The sequence below is a fragment of the Rousettus aegyptiacus genome, unplaced genomic scaffold (assembly GCF_014176215.1).
Source record: "Rousettus aegyptiacus isolate mRouAeg1 unplaced genomic scaffold, mRouAeg1.p scaffold_m13_p_12, whole genome shotgun sequence".
NCBI classification, from domain to species: domain Eukaryota; kingdom Metazoa; phylum Chordata; class Mammalia; order Chiroptera; family Pteropodidae; genus Rousettus; species Rousettus aegyptiacus.
In genome coordinates, this window is record NW_023416287.1 from 19,873,945 (window position 1) to 19,892,922 (window position 18,978).

The window sequence follows — 18,978 nt, forward strand, 5'->3', positions numbered from 1 at the left end:
CATGTGTCATATTTTAAAAAGGTATTTCAGAATTTCTGCAAAAAGTGCTACAGATAATGTCTGATGGATAATATCTTGTATTTGGACAGCAGTGTGCTTTTTTTTTTTTTTTTTTTTTTGAGGGGAGTCAAGTTTATTAAGGCACAATTTATATATGGTGAAATTCACCCTTTTTAAATGTACAGTTCGATGAGTTATGATAAACGTCAACCACCATGTAACCACCACCACAATCAAGTTATAAAATATATCCATCACCCCAAAAAGTTCCCTCATGAGCCTTTATAGTCCTCTCCCCTCACCCCCAGTCCTGGCAACCAGTGACCCGATTCCTGTCTCCACAGTTTACCTTTTCCAGAATGTTGTGCAAATGGAATCGTTCAGTTTATAGCCTTTTGTGCCTCACTTCCTCTACTGAGCATGATGTTTTTCAGATTCATCTATGTTATTGACATGTCAGTAGTTTTTCCTTTTTAAGCCTAGCTTGTATTCCATAGCGTGGATACATCCCAGTTGTGTGTTTGTTGTTTGTTTTTGTTTTTTTATCTGTTTACTGGTCACCAATGGACAAGGTTGTTTCCTGCTTTGGTAATTATGAATAAAGAACAGCACTAAAGTTTCCGGCATTTATTTCTTCACATACATCATCTTGTTTTGAAACTCAGGGCACCCTGAGAGTTGGGTGTTGTTGTACCAGTGTCTGAGAAAAAGGACACACCAAGGGTTACACTTGCATGAGGACACATGGCAGTAATTATGTCCTAGAAAGGGTTTTGTTTGTTTGTAACTGAGATATAATCCACATTCCATGAAATTTCAATTAGAAAGGTCTTAACGGAACCTACATAAATTAGAAAGTATTACAAAATCAAACCCCCACTGAAACATTTCCAAGAATATTTTATTTTTTACCCTATGGTAAAGCAGGAGGAATCTTAAAATATAATCTCTCGATTCAAATGGGATTTATAATGGGTAAACCTATGATGATAAAATATACTAGTCCAAAATAAACTAAAATTTATATTAGCAAATAATTGAAAACCATCTCGTATCGGGCAATAGGGCATTAGTTACATATATATTATGGTATAGGTATCTAACAATAGCATGCAGCTATTGAAACTAATATTGAAGAAGATGGTAATATGAAAGGATCATGGTCGTGATGTAAAAGCAAAAAAAAAAAAAAACAGCTTACAAGATAGTAAGATTAAAGTGAATCTACTCTTGTAAAAAATATTTACAGAGAAATTAAGTGGATAAAATGGATATACAAGAAATTGTTATCAGAGGTTATTTCTCAGCCATGGAATTACATATTTTTAATTTTTTCTTTTGCTTATCTGTAGCATCCAAATTTTTCAATATACGTATAAATTAATGTGCTCTATTTATAGCGATAATATGTGAAAGGTGCACAATAAAACATTCAAACAGAATTGAAAAAAAAAGTAAAAACAAATCCTTTCCCTGTCCACCCCCCCCCCCCCACCAGATTGCTAAGAACATCTTTTTGTAAAAAACATTTTCCAGCCAAAACAACTAAACTTCCTCCACACCAGCTTCCTGAATTACTTCTAGATGCCTTGTCTCTAATGAGGCTCTGATGATTCCCTAGGGCTGATCTGGGCCCATACCTGGGCACCTTTAATTCCTCCAGTAGGTGGTCCCACTTCTGTCTCAAGGCCCCTCTGGAGCCAGCTCCTTACCATTTCTTTTGATTGCTGCTCCCATCTTGACAATACTTTAGATTCAGAACAGCTTTAGTCATATCACTACTTTCATAAAATCCATAAGGAAAGGAGACAAAGAGGAAAAAAAGAAAAGGAAAAGGGGTGGGAGGAGGCAAGGGAAGAAGGAAAAGAAGAAAGAAAAAGAAAAGAGAAAGAAAAGAAAGAGAAAGAAAGAAGCTTTAGTTCTTTCCTTCCCAGAGCTTGCATTACCTGCTGTAATGCTTCCTGCTAATATGGTAGAATGTGAGCTTTGAAGTCAGATCTGGGTTCAAATCCCCCCCTTACCATCTGTGTTCACAGATGCACTCATTTGGTGAGAATGTTGACCACTTGCTGTGCACCAGCTCCAGAGCTAAGCTGTGTATGACCTTGAACTTTCCTTCACTTCTCTGCACCAATGAGGTTCACCTGTAAAGTGGAGGAAGAGTCTACCTCACAGGGTAATTGTGAGGATTGAATGAGGTGGTCTCTGTAGGGTACCAAGCTCAGTGCCTGCTTCAGGGTGGTGCATCCTCGCCACTATCACCTATCTTTGGGTTGTTGGTCCTAAGCCACAGTATTTGAAGAAAAAGGGAAATAAAACAAAATTAGTAGGTAGCTACCTCCCACCTCTGAAGTTTTCGCCTCAGGACTAAATGAATGGCTAGACCAGTGATTCTCAAAGTGCGGTCTCTAGAACAACAGCACCAGCATTACCTGGGAACTTGTTAGAAATGCAAATTTTGGGGGCCCCACTCTAGACCTACTGAGTCGGGAACTCTGGGAGTGAGACCCAGTGATCTGTGTTAACTAGCCCTTAGAGAATAATTTTTGAGGCATGCTCCAATTTGAGAACACCTGGGCTTCATACACCATCCCTTGCCTTTGAGAGACTCCTATATACATCTTTAATACATACAAAATATGACCAGCCGAGTGGGGGCCCCTACCAAAATTATACCTCTAAAAGAGATTCCTCTAGATCGTGCAGCCTTGAAATCAACCCGAAGTTGGGGCACCCCCTGAAACATCCCAGCTTTCCTCAGGAGCACCTTTTGACTCAGTCACTCTTGAATTTAGTGAAGAGTTTCATTTGTACTCTCTGATTTTTTTTTTCATCTTGCTGTATGAAACAGGGCAGTTTGGGGACTTCGTGGGGTGCTTTGTCCAGGTGGCAGAGGAAAGAGGAAATAGATTCTGCCCTTCATCCCTGGTACATTCAGTTCAACCAATAGTTCTCTGAGCTGCTTACTCTGTGTATGGCAGCCCGCATTTTAAATGTTCTACCCCTTGTCTCTTTGAGAACCCTCATACTGATTGGATCTTTTTCATGGGTTTTTGGTTGGGAAGTAACAGTTTCTGTGACTGTGTGCAGCCACGGTGCCAGGCTGGTGGGGGCACAATGCATTAGGAACTCGACCTCTCATCCTCAAGGAACTTGAAATCAACTTCAGGAAACTCGAACAACACACAGGAAATCATAAATCCCTGTGGACAGGCTGTGAGAGGTAGATGAGGAGGACGCCGGGTTACAGTGCCTGGCAAGGAGAGGTGCCAAGTGGTCAGGGAGGCCTTGCTATAGGCATAGGCTGTGCCAGAGTCAGGGAGTGGACACTTTGCCCTGACAAGCCCCAAGAGTGGGACTCTCAGGGCAAAGCTTCCCTTTCGAATGGCCCATGTGTTGAGGGAGATCAAGAAGCTGCCTCTGGCCTCTTTGGAGAGACTCGTTTACCTTCTGTTGACTAAATAAAGGCTTAGAGGGGCTTATGGAATAAGGCAGCTTTCACATCAAAGGGCTCTTACAAAACAGCCTGGTGATGAGTTAAGTACAAATGAATCAGAAACAGATGGACTCAATTTCCTAGAAAATACCCCTGGGCTTCAACAAGGAGAGGGAAAGTACTCAGCCAATGGCATTGCGGGTTTTTGCTGATCCTAAAATATGCTCAGCAATTTTGCTTGAAACAGAGCCGAGATGTTGGGACTCTGACAAGCTCCAAGTCATTAGGAACTCCAAGCTGGAACCCTGCCAGCACATCAGCTGATTCCCAGCAGCTCCCTCACCAGCTCCTGTCAGTGGCCCTGATGGAGACCCGGTTGACTTGGTCCTGCTCTGGGTTTGTGAGGGCCAGCTAGAAGTGCTAGTGAGACTGTCCTCTTTTCTGCGTTGGCTCCCTGGCTATAAAACGCAGGAGTTCGTCAAGATGATCTCTAAAGGCCTTCTAGCACAGGTGTTCCAGGAGTAATAATAACAATAGTAATTGCCAACATTTACTGAGTCCTTGTGTTAAGTGCTGTGTTAAGTGCCTTATATACATTGGCTCATTTTACTGCTTTTAGCAACCTTGAGTTAGAACTATAATCATCGCCATTGTACAGATGAAGGAACTGAGGCTCAGAGAAGTCAAAGAGCTTGCCCCAAGGCTGACAGCTGGTATACATTAGAATCTGGATTTTAACCAAGCGGTAAGGCATCTCTTGGTAATTTTTAGCTTGTCAATTCCTGAATTTCAATTCTTGTGGCAACCTTCTTGTCCTTGGGTTGCTACTGAATAGTCCCCTCTCTAACTGTCCTGACTGAGGCTCTCCATTCTCTAAAAAGTCTTTTGCATCCGGCCGAAGTAACCTGAAAACACAACTTACCCTCATTTACCCTCTGCTCCCCGAGATTCCTACATGCCTGTGTTAGATGCTGGGAATGCACAGCCTTACTCTCAGGGAGGTGGACAGTGACTTCAGGGCAGTGTGACAGATGCCCACTGGAGGAGGTGTGAGGGGCACACTGTAGGAGCCCAGATGGAATGTGTCTGACTGACTGGGACGAGGCGCCAGCAGGAGCAAGGCAAGCAGGCAAGATGGGGTGATGGTGCCCCTGGGGGGAACAGCATTGCCTTGCAGGGAGGTGGGAAGGGGCATGGTGTTTGTGGAAGAACTAGACATAGATTAAGATGATGAAGGCAGGCCAAGGTGAGTGTTGGGGGAAACTGCAGAAGAGGCGGCCAGGAAGATAGAGGCCAGATTGTGCCAGGCGAGCCTTAGTAATCACGGACAGGCTTTAAGCAGGAGAGCGACAGGAGCATCTGTGCCCTGCCTTCTGGTCTTGCCCTCCTCCTAGCTGTTTCCCGGCTTGAGTGGGAGTGAAGGCCTCAAGGGCTGAGGATGAGTCCAGCACAGCCCATAATAAGCACTCAGTCAAGGTCACCAACGGTGCTGTTGACAGCAGTTGGGTGGCCTTGACTCTGAATATCCACCTTCCACAAGATGATCCAGGTCCTCTGACTTGGAGCAGCTAGAATAGTCTAGAAAATAAGCATCTGGGCAGTGATTCTAAACCCTGGCTACACTGCAGGATCACTTGGGGAATGTTTGAAAAACACTAGTTGTAGGATCTCAGGTAGCAGAGGGGACTAGCATCTGTTTTTAGAAGCTCCTCAGGTAGTGTCGTGGCATGGCCAGGGTTTGGAATCGCTGACAGCCTGTGGCGTGCATCAGAGCCTCCCTGAGCACGCATCTCACCCCAGCCCAGACCTGTGAAATCGACATGGGGTGGAATGGGGAGGGATCAGGGCGTCTGCGCTTTTAACGGATACCCTGGGTGACTTTGATGTACATGTAATATTAAGAACCCTTGATCCTATCATTTGGATATATTTGCCTTGGCTTCTAACGTAGCCTGAATCCTGGTGGGTGCTTGGTAAATGCTGATTACACATTGATCAGAAGGGTGACCCAGACGCAGCTTGAAACCTTTCTCACAAAGCAGCGAGTGTTTGATGACGCTCTGCCACTCTTGGAGGCGCAGAGAATAGAAATAACAGCAGTTTGTGGAGTGTCTTGCAGAAATGTTCTCATACACCTTCCACAGACCGAGCTGTCAGTGTACTTACCTGGGTGGGTGGTGCAGAGTAACCCTGTATCTGGGCTCCAAACTCCTGGGCTCCACCCTCCAGTGCTCTTCTGAGCCTCTCTTCCATGAACATCAAATAAGAACGATGAATGAAGAAGACATGCTCAATCATTTAACTGGTCGACTTGGTGGTGTGCCCAGAGGATAGAGGGATTCAGTGCCAGCCTGAGGAGTTCTGATCATACACAATGCGAAGTCATTCAGTTTTCATATAACAAATATTCACTGAGGGTCTGCTTTGCACCAGGCATGTTCTAGGCTTTGGGGATGCCCTATCAACAAAACCAACCTCATGGGCTTACTCTACACGTGGAGACAGTAGGTAGGTAAAGAAATACATAATTAACTTGTAACGTCAGTTAGGATAGGAACTGTTTTCACGCAAGGATAGGTAATGGGTGAGGGGGACTTCTTATGGTGGTCAGAGAAGTCTCTCTGAGGCGGTGACAAGGAACCTAGTCCTGCAGGATGATAAGAAGCCTGATGTGTAATGAATGGAAAGCAGACAGGTGTGGCATGTGCAAAGGCCCCGAGGCATGCTTGGTGTGTCTGAGAAACAAGGAGGCCAGCCAGAGTGTCTGGAGAAGGTCAGCAGGAGGGAGTGTAATGAGGGCAGAGGTTAGCAGGGTCCAGACATGCAGGAATTCAGTTCTTCAGCAGGAGAACAACCTGCATTTTATCTCCTAGGCAAAAGAGTATATCAGGGTTTGAGGGACGGAGGGAATAAACGGTAGGGAATATCATCTACATTTCAGGGCCATGGGCTTCAGGTTGGAACTCATATGTGACCAGAGGCAAGTCACTTTCCCTCTGTGGACCTCCGTTTTCCTTTGTGAAAGAATTGGCCCAGTGACCTATGCCTAGCGAGGTGTCCTGGGACCCTCTAGCTATCCGTACATAAACTGAAGATAAAGTGTCCACCACTGGCATGGCTGTGACAGTGAAAACCTTTTGGAAGCCTTGTCGCTGACATTTGTTCATAATTGAGTGAAGTCGTTGCTCTTCTTGACTCTGCTGTTGTCCCCAGGGCAGGCAACCAGTAAATACTGATTTACCGAGGCTGAGCCGGCCTTATTTCACGGTGGTCTCATCCGTCTTTATCCCAGAAGAAAAGTGTCAAGTGGCTGGGGGAGAGGCAGGAGGGAGGGGGCGGCAGGCGATGTGCTTATGTAGCTGGCTGGGGACAGTGGCTGGGGTGCTAGGAAGGTGTCATATTTTATGAATGATTTCCTGACAGGTAGAGAGGCTGACTCAGCTGGCAGCCTCCCGTGGGCTGGTGTGTGGGGCCTGCTTTTCCGGAGTCGAATACTAATCTGCCTGGGGCAGCTGGCTCAGGGAAGGAAGGGGCTCCAGCCTGGTGGGGAGGGCAGCTGTGCATCTTTGGCGGTTTTTCTCCCCCAGAGCTTTTCTCAGCTTGGCCAGGGTGGGCTGTAGGGGAGCGTGCGGGACCCATCCAGCCTCTCTCCTTCGTCTCTTTCTTTTCCTTCTCCCTGCTACTCCCCACCATGCTCCTCCTCAGAGGCGTGCTGTCAGCAGCTTTCAGCTCCACTGCACCTCACGGCCTCGTGGCCTCATGCCGACACTGCCTTCAGCAGACCTGTGTCTGTGGGAGGGGGTGAAGGCTGCTTTCCAAGAACCCCTGCCGCACCCCCTCCTCCCCCACTGCCTCTGCAGCCAGGAGGCTCTTGGGGAGCGGGGCTGAGCTCTCAGGAACCAGGGAGGCAGAAGTGAGAAGGGATTCTGCCTTCTCCATCCATGCACTGGCCCCTGGGCTCTCTCTCCCCAGGGAATTCCTGCTGCCTCTGTCATCTCCCTCAGGCCAGAGAAACCATTCCACAGGGAAGTCCTGTGCTGTGGCCAGCGTGGGAGGATTTTCAAGCCTGTCTCCAAGCCTGGGCAGAAGATGTGCGTCTCTTAGCTTGGGTGTATTTGCCATCAGAGAGGCAGAGGGGAAGGGAACCTATGGAATGAATGCCTGACTACCTGTTAGGCACTGGGAAGGCCTGTCCTTCTCCCCAGGAGAAGCTTTCCACCGTGTAGAGGTTATTTCATCGAGTTCTTACTGTCATGTTAGAAGCAGTTATTATTTCCCTCATTTTATAGGTGAGGAAACAGGCTCAGAGAAAGGAATTCATCAGCCCAAAGTTACATAGCGGGTAAGGAGGAGAGTGAGGTTTCAGTCTGCCCAGCCCTGAAGCCATTCCTTACACTTCATCCCCTGCCTGTTGGAGAGGAAGCCTATGGTGAATTTGGAGCAAGAGCCCCTCTTACTACGTGCCAGAAGAAACGTGGGGTGGGGGTGTCGAGAGCTTGAGTCTACCTGCTGCATGATCTTGGGCAAACTGTGCTCTTTCTCTGCTTTTTCATTACCCTATCTTTACTAGGAAAGGTTTAAACTAGCTGCTTCTGAGATCTCCACTAGCGCCAATGTTTTCCTTCTGAAATCACCTCACCGAGGCCCAGAGCTTTGAAGGGAGCTGGACGCTGGCTTGCCTGAGAGTCCTGACTGGCTGTCACTACCAGAACACCTTCCTGTGGGTCTTCCACTTGCCCTCCAAGGCTCGCTCAGCTCAGAACAGGAGAGGTGCTGCTGGTAAATGAAAGCCAAGCCCTAAGCCCAGCTTTGCCCGGAAGGGTCTGTGTGACCTTGGGAAAGTCACTGGCCTGCCCAGGCCTCAGAAAACATGTCCATGACCCACGTTCTGCCTGTCCTAAGGGCTCAGGGGGAGATGAGGATGCTAAGTGTTCTGGGACACCCAGTTTCCTCCATCTCAGGTGTTGATTAGATTGGGCCTACTGTAATTATCAACACTTGGAAGCAATTTACAGGCAACTGCAAGTGATTGGAGCAGGGGGAGGAGGCAGTCTCTGGGGGGCCTAGAAAATCTAATTGTTGAGGAGCATCTGGGTCAAGTTCTTCTCCTTCCAGTCTTATCTGAAGGCCAAGTCTGGCCTGCCCCCTTGTCCTGGTCTTTGTGCCATACCCCTGGGAAGAGGCCCCATCCTGCTAGCTGAGAGGGGCCTGAAGTAGCAAGGGTGGCTGGTGATGCCGGAAATAAGATGGAACGAGCTGGCAAGTTCAAACACACCAGGTTCCTAGAAGCCCCTGTCAGTGTTACCATGGAACCAGCATGCCGGCTTCCTCCTTCCAGACCTACCCTCACTGCCTAGGGGCCTGTGGGCAAGTCACTCACCTCTCCATGCCTGTTTCCCAGTCTCTGAAATGGGAGCAATGCTGACTCTGGGGCTGTTGGAGGAATTCATGAAGCCACAGTGAGCCAGTCAGTGACCACCATCATTGCTATGGTGGCTTAGTGTCGTTGGCTTTACACCTCACCCAGCCCACTTCTTGTATTATGTTAGACACTGCCGCCTGTGAAGGCGACCATCCCCTTTGTCCCCTGACAGTACCCAGATGGGACATCCATCTGAGCACCTGTACTGTATCTTGCTTCTTTACACATCTAGAGCTGTCCACCCCACAGCTGACGCCCTAACTTATCATCGAGAGGATCTTTCGAAAATCTTAGCAGGTGGACTAAGTGAGGCAGGGCTCCTCTCCCTGCTTCAAAACCCCAGTGTACTACTCTGCGCTGCCTCTACCCTCTGCTCAGGTTCCTCTTGGGAGCCTGGGGGAGATGTGGTCATTTCAGAAACCCTGTAGCAGCAGGAGAAGTGGAGTGCCGCCCAGACTGCATGAGAAGGAGCCAGGATGCAGATCATGCACTTCCTCTTCTACTTACACCTGCCACATCCTGGGCTGGTGGTTTCTGTTTCTCTGTGAGAGCTGATAAACTGGCCCAGAAGGAGGCCCAGAGCCACTCCTCATTGCGCCTCCCCAAGCTTAGCTTTCTAGAAGGCCCCAAACCTAGGAGGTCTTGATATGTGGTTGCTGGATACATGCTCAGGGGTGAGGTTTTCTTCCCCGGGCCCAGATGTCATAAATAGGAGGGCCAGCTAAGTAATATCCTTGAAATTACCAAAGACACCCTGAAATGCAGCTCTGCAAGCTTCTGCCATTGATGTTTGAGCTAGTACAGCACTTGAGACAGATATAAACTAGAGATGAAGCCAATGTAAGGAGCTGGGTTCAGAGCTCTTTGTGGGCAAGAGATGCTCTCAGCAGAGCCAAATCCAGCATTTCTAATCAGTGGGTTGTACTGAGGGCCAGAAAAGGCTGTGGGTTTGAGATGCAACTGCTGTAGATTTGACTCTGCCTGTTGGGTTACATTCGGGGAGCCATGTGGCCTAGGGCAGTGTTAGTTGAGCTACATGCTGTCTGAGGCGCTACCATTTTCCAGGCACTGGAGACACCTGGATCCAATTAAATAGTGCTTACTGAGCACCTGCTACACGCCATGCACTGGGCCCCTGAAATAGACGTGATGCGGCCCCTGCCCTGGGAAACCACAGGCTGGACACGTCACTCGCACTAGTGATTCAGAAGCATTTGAACAAAGGACCAGGTGTCCTGGGCGGGGACACGTAGGAAAGGAGCATCTAACTGCCTGCAGGGCCATATGCGAGTCCCCTGGTTCCATGCCTCAGTTTCCCCATCTGTCAGGCAGGCCTGCACGGTCCAGGCCCTGCTTCTCCTCTCGCCTCGGGTCTTGCCAGCCTCCACATCACTCCCTCTGCTGCTCTGGCCTCCCGTGGCCTCCCAGGCCTACTCCTCCTCTGTCAGGTCTCAGCATGGGTGTCATCTCCTGAGAGGCCTTCCCTTCCATTCTCCACTGTTCTTTATGACACTCGACATCAGGTACAACAGTAGGTGTATATGTTACTCCTTTTGTTGTCTTTCCCTAGCTCAGAGCTTGGCACTGAATAAATGATTATTGAATGAATGAGTGAATGAATGAACAGGTGTGCCAGATCCCACGGGGCCTTGCTCACCACACCAAGTGCTGCTCCTGGAGGTTGGGAAGGCTGAAAGAATTATATTTATTTGTTTGTTTGTTTGTTTGTTTAAAAGCCTACAGCACCTAGTATGCCCAGGTGGTCTCCCATCCAAGTACGAACCAGTCCTGACCCTGCTTAGCTTCCGAGATCAGACGAGATCGGGCGTGTTCAGGGTGGCATGGCCATAGACTAGGGCTGGAAGAATTTTAAATGAGACCACACCACCAGGACCAGAATTGTGTTGTCAAAAGACCTTCCTGTCATCCACGAGGGGTGAGGAGAGAGGAAGGCAGGAGAGCAGACTAGAGCCTGTCACAGCCTCTTTCTTCTTTCCCTTCTTCCCATCCACGTCTCGCCCCTTCGAGAATGCAGTTTTGTCAGCTCAAAAGCCTGTTCCTCGTGAACTGTCACTATAAACAGCCAGGAAGCCAGGAAAAAGATTCTTTTTTATTCTTTTCTCCTCCTTGAATAGCTAAATGAAAAGCATTTTATATGTAGGCAGGTTACATCTAAGTCTCTTTCCGATAAAGAAGGGACAAGTGCAGCATGCCTGAGCCGGGAAGGGCACGCCGGTCCTCCAGACTGGGAACCGAAGCCCAGAGAGAAGCATCCCAGTACCCAGAGTGTCCCCGTGCATCTCGGGGCTTGCGCTGATGCACAATGTGATTTAAAAGCGAATGCAGTGTATGTCCTCACATCAGAGCAGCCCGGCCTTGCCCGGCAGGGAAGGCGCTACAGGGAGCAGGAGGAAAACCTAGAAACGTACGTGTCTTGTGGGAGATTGGGTCCTGTGAGGAGAGGGCCCCACTTCCTGTCGCTGGGTTGGGGGTCAGACTGATTGTCAGGACAAGCTGCAGGTCCTCGCGGTTCACTAGCATTAGGCCAGCCCCTGCTCTGCTCTGAGTGTCACCGTCCTGGCCATGCCATGGTTGGGCTTTTAGCAGAGGATATAAGCTAGGAAGGAACCCGTTGACTGATGACATCTTCTAGGTCCCTCGAGTGGAGGTGAGGAACACTTGCCTGGACTCCTTGAGGTGGAGACACTGTGGTCTGTGTGGGTAGGGAGCAGACTGGCCCACCTGGAGGGCCCCGAACCGAAGTAGCCAGAGGATACACAGACAGGGGCCCCAGGGAAAAGAATAAGTGGCAGGCTCACAGGAAATGAGATGGAGAGATTGCATTAGAAACATGCAAATAGGTGAAAGTGCAGAGAGCCCAGGAGGCAGCAGAAGAGGTGAGAGGCTTGAGCTCACTCTCAACGCCTGAGGTCAAAGCCCGAGGTCAGGGCTCAATCCATTTACTGTGGGACCCCAGGTCCTCTCATTTCTGCCAATGCCTTTTTATGGCCTTGGCTGCGGAGGGCCTCGGTTTCCCCACCCGTTCATAGGAATAATAAGAAGCCCACAAAAAACATTGTGCGAGTCAAGTTCCAAATTCTAACGAACGAAATTCTGACCAAGGAGCTTTGAGAGATGAAGAACTGGACAGAAGTGAGCCCAGCAGAACAATATACGAATTTAATAAGAGTTAGAATTGTCTTTTTTTTTTTTTTTTTTTTTTTTGGTAAGGGGCATTGTGAGAATGGGCAGCAAGGATGTGAAACATGTAGATATTGTCTATAACAGAAGCTTCAAGAGAGAAGAAGTAAAAGACTGGCAGGTCCTTTGAGAAGGACTAGGTAAAGTCATCTGTTTTTGTCATTTAAATCCAGGTGCTCCGGGCTAACCTGACGGTGGCCCTGACCTAAAGGCGCCTCCTAGTGGTTGGTTCTAAAAGTACTGAACGTTTTCCACTTGTTCCCACTCCCTCCCCCTGTTTGAAATAATGCTCTGTACTTTTTTTCCTGAGTAGCAAACTAATAAACCAAAATACAACATATTCTCTGTAGGAAAAATTCCTAGAAGAAAAGGGCTGGATTTGTGGACATGAACATTGTCCACGTAGGGAGGTTGCATCTAAGCCTCTTTCCAAAAAATTTGCACCAATTTGCACTTCCTTTGTGGCTTTTTAAAACATAAATGCCAAGATGAGGCTGGATGGATCCCTTCCCCGCACTGTCCTTTCCATAAAACGAAAGGGCTGGGTTAAAACAAAACAAAACAAAACAAAACAAAACAAAACAATACGACAGGGAGCCAGTCTTCTCTAAAGAGCATGGACCCAGCTTTGCACTTATAGCGGGGGGCGTGGTCAGACCCATCTCCTGCAGAGCTGACCAAGGCTGGAAGAGACACCTGCTGGGAAAGGCTTGCCAGGCAGTGACCTGCCCAAGGTCACACAGCTAGTAGGTCTCAGCCAGCTTCGCTCCCCAAACCTATCTGATCCCCAAACCCTTGCTGCCCCCACTTCCTCAGTGCCCTCTCCAGCTTCTTCAGTCATTCCACCAACAAGCAGCTCCGAGTGGCTACCGTGGCCAGGGACTCCTCTTTGTGTTGGGGACACCACAATGAGCAAAAGCAAATGTGTCCCTTTGTAGCTGAAGAATCTCACAGATAAATGTGAAATTGCAAATGGAGCCAGATGGCCGGGGCAAGAGGTACAGATGAGTGCAGGGTGGTGGTAGGGGTGTGTGTGTGCCTGCAGTTGGCCAAGCACAGCGTCCGTATCCTGAGAGTACAGGTGACCGTGGGGGTGGCCGACTGAAAGATGGAGCAGAAATATCACTGTGTGTTTCTGAAGCTGCTAAGTCTCCCTGTTCCTCACGGGCCCTACTTGGGCCTCTGGGCCCACAGGATCTGTGGTGGCTGGGGTTCCCCAGATGTGGGGAGTGTGTGGCCGTTGAGCCCACCTCCGGCAGCTAGGCCTGAAGCCGGCCACTTCCTCCCTTTGCTCTCCCTGTGGTTGGCTGGTGGGGCTGAGACATCTTGGGCTGGCGATGAGGGGAATGAGAGGGGGGCAAGTGCACTGTCCCGGGAGAGGCTGCGGGCCTCCTAACTCCCAGCTTGTCCCTGGTTCTGAGAGCCCAGCTTAGCCTCTTCCTGTCATTTGTCCCAGCCCTGGTCCTATCAGGAGAAAATCTTTCCAGAACTTCTCCCCACCTCCCTCCCTTCTCCTTCTCTCCATCCTACCCCCAAGCTGTGAGGTGGGACAGAGAGATACCTGTCCCACACTACAGAGGGGTCTTGCGGCTGGGCGGTGGTGTGGGGCTTCTTATGGACACTCCTTTTCAGCCTTGTTGTTTTTTGCTGTTTCCATTCATCTCCTTCTCAAATCCTTCTGGGTCTCCCAGGCCCAATGCCCAGGCTCCATGGGTCTCCCCACATCTCAGAACTCATTTCCCTCCCAACAATATGTGCTAGGCTAGCTCTATAGCACTCGTTCTGGTTAGATTGGGGGTACAGAAGGGTGGGACATGCCCAGCTCTCTGGAGCTCGTGGTCCAGTGGGAAGACAGCAGGACAAGTCCGTGAGAGAAGCAGTTTTCTGGAACCGTGTGTGCAAAATACTATGGACTTGGGGGAAGAAGGGGAGGGAGGAGAGGTAGTCAGAGGAGGAAGAGTCCATGGCTATCTCCCCTGGACTTGCAAGGACAAGGCCTCATGTGATGAAAATTTAGAGAAGAGGAAAGGGAAAGAGAGCAAAAGGCAGAGACACACACTGTGGTTAACATTCCCCCCGCAGAACTGAAGCTATTTAATTTGAAGGACTATTCTTTATTCTGAGATGATGGCCTTCCTAATTTTTGGTGTTTTAATGTCCTTTCCAAAGGATATTTTTATGTATGTGGTAAAAAAAACATGTGACAAGAAATCTGCCCTCGTAACAAAATCTTAAGTGTGCGGTACAGTATTGTTAAGTAAATGTACAATTTTTTCTGTATAACTGAAACTCTATACCTATTAAACTACAACTCTCTCTTTCCGCCTCTCTCCAGCCCCTTGCAACAACCATTTTACTTCCTGTTTCTATGAGTTTGACTAGTTTAGACACTTCATACAAGAGAATTCATTCAGTATTGTCCTTCTGCCTTTTTTTTTTATTTAGCATAATGTACTCAAGTTTCACCCATGTTTTAGCATATGGCAGAATTTCCTTTTTCATGGCTGAATAACATTCCTTTTTATGTATATACCACATTTTCTTTATCCATTCATCCATCGATGGACATGTAGGTTGTTTCCGCCTCTTGGCTTCCGTGAACAATGCTGCAGTGAGCAGGGGAGTGTGGCTGTCTCTGTGAGATCCTCAGATCCTAATTTCAGTTCTTTTAGATAAATACCTAGAAGTGGGAATGCTGGATCATATGGGAGTTCTATTTTTCAATTTTTGTTTCTGAGGAAACTTCATACCATTTTCCCTAACAGCTATACACCAACAACAGTGCACCAGGGTTCTCTTTCCTCCATACTCTCCAATGCTTGCTAAGTGTTGTCTTTTTGATAATAGCCTTTCTAACACATGTGAGGTGATTTGCCATGGTTTTGATTTGCATTTCTCTGATGATTGAGTCTGTTAAGCCGACTTTTCATGTACTCGTTGGCTACTTCTATGTCTTCTTTGGAGAAATGTCTTTTCAGGTTCTTCGATGATGTTTTAAATCAGGTTATTTCTTTTTTGTTTTTTGCTGTTGAGTGGTAGGAGTTCCTTAAATATTTTGCAGATTGATCCCTTATCGGATATGATTCGTAAACATTTTCTCCCATTCTGTAGGTGGTGTTTTTGTTTCGTTGGCCGATTTACTTATTTTTTGCTGTGCAGCAGCTTTTTAGTTTGATGTGGTCCCACTTGTCTGTTTTGCTTCTGTTGCCTGTGCTTTTGGTGCCATTCCTAAGAAATCATTGCCAAGACCAGGGTTGTGAAGCTTTTCTCATACGTTTTCTTCTAGGAGTTTTATAGTTTCAAGTGTTGTTTTTAAGTATTTGATCCATTTTGAACTGATACTTGTGTACGGTATGAAGCAAGGGTCCAATTTCATTCTTTTGCATGTGCATATCCAGTTTTCCCGGCACCATTTGTCATTTGGTTTTAAGGGCCTTCCTTGGCAGAATAACACATTTGCAGTCCTTTGCAGGTTCCCCAGAGTTTCTTTAGCAACGTTATTTATCTGTAAAATCCTATGACCTCGAGTCTCATAATTTTGTTACAGTGACGAATTATATTTGTAAACTGGGATGTGTGGTCCAGTACACACGTGGCTTTGTGAGAGGGGTGGGTCTGGCAGGGATGTTCCAGGAAGTCTGGGCCGTAGGGCCCACGTGCTCACAGGACACATCACAAGCAAACTGTGCGCACTTTGGAGTCTGAGGTCCTACAGAGGAGGCGCTCAGTTGACATTTACTCACTTCCATGCAGTCAGGGGTGCCGAGATCAGAGCGGTGAAGTCTTTTCCTCACATCACCAAGCACCTCGGGCAGCAGCGGGCCCGGCCTGGGCTCTCCCAGTTCTCAGGCCGGCACCGTTTTGATGGCCCTGTTACCGGCATGCATCTCTCTGCCTCCTCCAAATAAAACCTTCCTCCCGTTGCTGCCCAGAGTGGTTGAGAAACCAGACTGCATTATTAGTGGGGCTTATTCCATCTTCGTGTCTCCCCAAGCCGCCAGCCTGGCACCTGGCACCTGGCACATGGAAAGAACATGGTAATGTCTGAAGGAAGAGACAACTAGTGATTTCAACGGAGAGGTGGCTCCGTGTAAGAGACAGAAATTAGAAAATTTAGATTCTGCTTACTGCTGTATGTCAGGTTGGCTGTTTGACATTGGACAGGTCCCTTCCTGTCTCTAGGCTTTAATTATCTCATCTGTTAGCAACAATAACAATAGATAACATGTAATAACTGCCTCCTAAGTGCCAGGCACTGCTCTCAGCACCTTTATAGGTATAAACCCATTTACTCTTCCCAGTCGCTCCCAGACTTTATTAATGCCTCTAGTACACAGATGAGGAAACAGAAGCCCAGAGAGGTTAAGTATCCTGTCCAAGGTCACACAACTAGTTAGGCAGCAGGGATTCAAAGTCAGACAGGCTGGCCCCAGAGACCACCTAATCATCATATGACGCCGAGCATCTAGAAGATTTATTTTTCTCTTGTTCTGATGCAAAAAAAATGTTACAATGATTCTATGAGATACAGAAAGTGGCAGCCGTTTCGATTCTAGGCCCTCGGCAAGATGTTTCTGGTTGAGTTCCTGTAGGCTTTGTTCAATAGCAGCCATGCAGATCTCTTCCTAGAAGGAAGGCAACTGTTGAGACAGGATGACTTGGGAGGAATTTGGGCAGAGTGGGGGCGGGGAAGGAAAGCAGGAAAAAGGGCAAGGCCTGTCTCCCCGGCTCACTGCCCCCCCACGACCCCTTCAGTGTTCCCTGCAGCTCTGCCGTGGCCGGCCGCCCTCAACAGGGTCCATCCAGGTCACCTTTGGCCCCTATCTGGGCGTTGCTCTGGGCAGCCAATTTCACCTGCTCTGAAGCATTCCAAGTGGCGCCAGAGTTAGCCTCTAAAGACAGCAATCAATCATGTCCCTGCTTAAAGCTTGGAATAAAACCCAAGGTGACCCCTGCCCACCTCTCCGAGTGCATCTCACATCTCCTCCCCTCTGCTCACCATGCTGTAGCCCTGCACAGTTCCAACCAGTGGCCACTAGCCATATGGGGCTGCTGAGCACTTGAAATGAGGCCAGTCTGAGTTGAGATGCGCTTGTTCCTATAAAATACACACTGATCTCAAAGCCGTAGCACCAAAGAAGAAGGTTTAAAATATCTCGTTAATAATTTTACATTGCTTATATGCTGAAATGATAATATTTTAGATATATCGGATGAAATAAGGAAATAAGGCGTAGTATTAAAATTGATCTCACCTGTGTCTTTTTACTTTTTTATCATGGCTCCTAGAAAATTGTTAATCCCATGTGTGGCTTGCATCCTATTCCCCTTGGACAGTGCGGTTCCAGGCACGCTGGCTTTCCTTCCGTTCCTGCGCCACCAAGCCCTTCCCAGCCTCAGGCGGGACCTCATATCTCTCTTCCCACAGCTCTTCTCACCATCCCCCTTCAGCTTCCCCCTGTAGCCGCATCTCCCATAGTACATCACCAAGAACCCTAGCGGCCATTTGCATCTTTCTGCCCTTTCTTCCCCAGTGGAGTGGAGGCCCCCACCCCCACAAAGGCTCCGCTCTTGGAGTGCTGGCTCTAGGCTGAAAGGGAAGGGCGCACAGTCAGAGAGGCCCTGGCAGAGGGAAGAATGGGGACTGGCCCATATTCCTCAGCCTGAATCCATGGGAAGGGATCTTAAGCCAGAAGGCTCCACTTGCTTCTGGCCAGGGCTTAGCTGAAGCAGGAATAGTGATCAATGGCTCTGAGCAGAAGAACACTCAGGCTCTAAGAGAGGGGCTTTGGGTTTAGCTGTGTCTGGAAAGCCAGGGGTGTGGCACTCCCCCCGCCCGACCCCCCAGACTTCATTGTGAGAGTGGATTTGGCAGCCTGGGTCAGTTGCTATGTGTGCCAGGACCTCGGGGAATGCCAGTGCAGCCAAGGTGGACTTGGACTTCGCTGAAGCACACCAGGGTGTGCCCTACCGCTCACCACGTGGTAACCTTGGCAAATCATTCAGCTCCACTCTAGAAGACGATCGGCTCCCTGCCTAGGGTTGGTGAGGACCAGAGGGCAGGCTATGCGTCCAGCATCAATGGGGCATGGCTCTGGGACACATAGGTGCCCAAGCTATCCATCCCTAGATCCTTGTGGCCAGCAGCCCCTCCTCGCTGTCAGCTACCTCTGCAGGACACTGGCCGCAATGGGGAAAGAAGGAATACAAGGCCCCCCGTTCCTGAGTAAGAGGTCCCTGCTGCAGGAGGACTATGAAATCATCTCCTTGTTCTCCGGTTTTACTCTGAGCACCCCAACTTTGGCAGAATCTGGAGGAGAAGGAGGAGATACTGCCATTTATGTGAAAATGGCCTGTGGGTTTCAATTGACTGCAAGCTCAGAGTGAGCCGTTGAGTGACCTGACTGCTAAAAGAGCCCAGGAGGAGAGCAGAAGCTTCCAGGACCGGGAGGGGCACCTGGGATCTCCACCGGAAGGAAGTGAGGGCACTGTTCCTGGAACCCTCCCAACTCCACACTGGCTCTGGACAGCAGGGGGTCCATTCTCTGGGTGAGAACAAGGTGGGGCCGCAGCAGGTACTGGCCAAAGGCAGGGGTGAATTCCTGCTGGACCACAGTAACCACGAAGGGTGAATGCTGGGTTCTGTCCTTCTCCAAATGCTGGTCCTGAATGGACCTGGACAGCTTTTCTAAGATGGAAGCCAGCACTCCTGAGCCTTCACCTCTTAGATTAGGAGAAACTTGGAACGTTGAGGTTGGGAGAACAGGTGGACCAGATGCTCCAGTCCCACATGGGAAAGCCGAGAACCCGCCCGAGGCCCATGGTGAGAGGGTGGCAAAGGCCAGCTCTCTTCTAAGCCTCTTGCTACACTCAGAAGTTCCAAAAGAAATGCAAGGAACACAGAAGATGGCTTCTGTCA

General features: G+C 48.7%; 1 pseudogene; it reads right to left on the reverse strand.

Moving 5' to 3' along the window:
- Positions 1–10,592: 10,592 nt before the first annotated feature.
- On the reverse strand, positions 10,593–10,711 carry LOC118610217 (annotated as a pseudogene).
- Positions 10,712–18,978: the final 8,267 nt, after the last annotated feature.